Genomic DNA, 3,813 nt, shown 5'->3' with positions numbered 1-3,813 from the left:
GTGTTTAGCGTATTGCGATGAATCCGGGTCGCTTGCGCGAAGAAGAAAAGCAAGAAGGTCTGTCGCTCCGCGTTTCCAGCTCCATGTGTGCATAAATCAGTGAGTAACTTCTGTGATATCTGTCATTTGTGCATTTATCTAGCGCAAATCTTTTACACTGCAAATTAATTCGAGGGAGTGTTTATCCGAATGTTTGAGAAACTTGTTTGAAACTGGTGTCACACGCTTGTTTGGCTGCATCAGAACCCCCGCCGTATGTAGTGTGTAAGATTTGCCGGTTCTGAAGAAGTTAGAATTTGCCGCGGTGCGTTTTATACGATGTATCTTATATCCGGACTCAGTCCTCACGTTCCCCTCGGTTGCGCTTTTCTAGAAGCCTAGCTAGTTCACTCTGCATGTGATCCGCAATGCGTACGATGGAGCATTAGCATTTCGAAGCCTGCCAACGCTAACACAGTGATTTTAGGCTATACTAAGCTGCCGTACCATTCAATCCGCTTCCGTCGAACATTTTAGCGTTAAATTTTAGCAGATTACCAGTTTAAACTCGTTTAGTACTCTCCCTAAGTTTTATTTTAGCAAACTTTAGCCTATTTCTTTGCTGACGTGGCAGGCATCGCGAATGATTGACAAAGCAGCCAATATTTAACATTTCATTCGCCCAGGACTTGCATCTCCTGTACAATAGTCCTCATCTGTTGCAGAATGGTTGTTCACCATGGATCACGAGGAAGACGAGGGCATCGTCAAGTTTCTCCTGCTCGTGATGCTCGTGGTGTCGGCGGTGGTCGTCTCGCTTCTAGGGTTCATGTTGTACGGTTTCCGTAAGTCGAGTATTGAGTTTGATGTGACGAAACAATACTGTGTGTATGAAGGACGCCGCACTGTGAGGCTTCGGGCATATGCTGTCAACTTTCTTTTTTTTACAATTTAACAAGATCCTGACAAGAACACTGCATTTTTAGATGATAGTCGCAAATGGTCACGATGATGATGAAAACAGCTCGCTCAGAATTGTCTCTTCTTTCTGTATTATTACGTGTACACGTCTTCCTTATTGTTTTATTTATTTTATTTTAACTGAGTTATGTCCTGCAGTAGCGAGTCGATGGCCTGGATCTCAAAAACGAAAAGCACCAGATTTCGAGAACGGTATTAAATTTTAAGAATACGCTTCACCTTGAAAAACAGCTCTGACGCCCTAATGTGTCTCGCTACTAAGCTCTTTCATTTGTTTTTAGATTTTTTTAGATGTATTCCCGTGAGAGATAAATTGGGAGCGAGTCATCGAACTTAGCCAAAGTCTCTTAAAGAATTTGACTACGGCAACTAACTGGATGCTCTCGTCGCTTAAAATATCACGCATAAATTTCCCAAGACGAAAAAAGGTGAAGTGGTCGATAACGCGATTAACGTGATAACAAATTCATGTTTTGAACCCCAGACCATTTTTGGAAATTTTAGTGCCTCTCGTAACAAAGAGGCTCTCCGAGGATTTCTTTTTTTCTGTGAAAATACTTCTACACGCTGTACACACAGCACAGTGTAATTAGTCTCACCGTTATTACTCACAGTTATTTTAATTATAACCGCAGAAAATCAAATGTGGCAGAACATCGAATATTTGACTATTTGAATGAGTACGTCGTATTGAATGTCCCATTGCGTGACCGATGTGCGATTGCGGTTGATGTAAAATCTGTAAGGTTTACATTCAAACAATTGACGGGTGGAGCAGTGGCTTTGGCGTTGCGTTGCCTAAACCCGAGGTCGCGGCATCCGATCACGGCCACGGTGGTTGGCCGCATTTCGATCGGGGCGAAATGCAAAAACCACCCATGTACCGTGCAATGGGTGCATGTGAAAGAACCCCAGATGGTCAAAATTAACCCGAAGTCCATCACTATACGGCATGACTCATAATCAAATTGAGGTTTTGGCACGAAAACCCCAGATTTTCTCTTTCTTCTTTTTTTTTTTGGAACCGTTGACGGACGGCAGGGTTTGCCACGATGTCGAAGTGAAACCGTTAACCTCTCAGTGCAATCGGTAACGTCTACAATTCACACCATGTTCATCCACTATGAAACGAAATGCCGAGGCGTCGATTCGCGGGAATATCCTAATTTATCTTTCCAGTGTTTTGCTCTGTGCGAGCATGATGGGCTTGACGAGAGCAGGAATAATCACTTGTTTGCGCTCGCCTCCTTCCCAAACCGATTTTTTTCTGATCCAGCAGTGTTGTTTCAGAGAGGTGTACGTGGCCGTACACTTGCTTATGATTAGAGGGAACACTTCAGCTGGTTTACATTCTTCAGCACTCGGTGACCGTAAGAGAGCACGTTCATCTTGTTTGAATGGGTTGTGTATGTGGAAGTCCATTTTTCAAAAGTTATTTCTTCGAGAATAAAGATCCTTTCCACATAATGTGTAGGGTACACTAACAGTGACACATTTCGTTACGTACCACTGCAACAAGTTATAATATTTATCACGCTATATTGCAGTTGGGCTTGAGGAACGGGTTTCAGTTGATCACGCCAGTATTAAATTATTTGATCAATTGTTCTCGCAAGCGATGTATTCTACTTGCTTCGTGTATGTCTTAGCATGGTGCAAATTAAGTGGAGCTTTACAGCACAAAAATGAGTGTTTGGGCGTTCCTGCATCCCTCGTACACTCATGAAAAAAAAACAATTTCTTCGTAATTAACACGCCTAAACAGAAACTGAGGAGTGCACTAAAAAATTCGTAATGCCAAGTTTGGAACGCAGTTTTTAATTTCATATTGCATTCACAGGCAGAGGCAGAAAATGAGTTTCATCGCGCTATCCCTGGTCCCTATATACGTTTGCTCACGGGTGTACATTGTGGTTTTGCGGCAGCGTCATGTTTCGTGGTTGTGCCCCAGGAAACAGAGAGTAGATTTGAAGACTCCACGGGATTTTCTCGTAGACAGTGAATTGACAAATTCCTTGGGAGCAGTAGTTATTGCGCATCTTTATATTTTCTCTACGTCCACATGTTATGTCTATACTTCCGTAATTATTGTAATCTTATAACCTGCTTTCTTTCGGTGATCCAAGGTCTTTCTCAGACTTACGCTGAGACACACTCGAACTCACTAAAGCCGAGACCCACGACCCAAGGGCTCACTCGAACTCAGACTCAGACTCACCGGTCAGTGTCGGTTTGAGCGAGTCTGCACCAGTCGACCCGTGAGTGAGTTCGACGACCTACGCTTGCAAGTGTAGCTGGCATCCGAGGGGTATCAATTGCTCACAACGCAATAGCCGTCAGATATAATGTCCCATTTCGGTACGTAGAAAACGGAGATACGCAGTTCCATGAGGATGTGGCGCAGTGGTATGCAACGAGCAGTGAAGTGTCGCCACCCTAGCCGTGAAAACGTCATCTGAAGGCATTTGCGTCGTGCGTGTGATGTACTGGCCCCTTTCAGTGCATGGAATTATGAAACATGCACTTCCGTGCTGATGCCGCTGGACGGTACAAGTCAGGACGCCGAGGCAACAGTACGCGCTCCGATGATAGCAGCTGGCACTAATTTGACGTTGTTTCACCGCACTCCTACAACATCGGCGCTGCTAAATAATGACGCCAGTTTGAAATAAAGCGCAATTGCCCGCGTCGTGTGTCTCTTTGCACAGCAGTTAACTGAAACGATTCGCGAAAGCATCATGAGCGCACGTTCTCACAAGTGGTTCTCACAGCATCTGTTGCATTTTTTTCCTTCATAATTTCATATATATGGATGTTTTTTTTTCCTTTTACAGTGCGGAACATCAACTACAT

The 3,813-nt window shown here is 43.9% G+C and overlaps 1 long non-coding RNA gene across 1 annotated transcript; it reads left to right on the top strand.

Annotated features, from left to right (window-relative positions):
• On the top strand, positions 1-3,813 carry LOC135914335 (uncharacterized). The gene is made up of 3 exons (XR_010568292.2): positions 1-99; positions 705-824; positions 3,795-3,813. It is a non-coding gene; the product is annotated as an uncharacterized lncRNA (long non-coding RNA).

Source organism: Dermacentor albipictus, chromosome 7 (genome assembly GCF_038994185.2).
Source record: "Dermacentor albipictus isolate Rhodes 1998 colony chromosome 7, USDA_Dalb.pri_finalv2, whole genome shotgun sequence".
Taxonomy (NCBI): Eukaryota; Metazoa; Arthropoda; class Arachnida; order Ixodida; family Ixodidae; genus Dermacentor; species Dermacentor albipictus.
The sequence above is the reverse complement of the archived record's forward strand: the minus strand, read 5'-3'. Positions and strand labels throughout refer to the sequence as shown.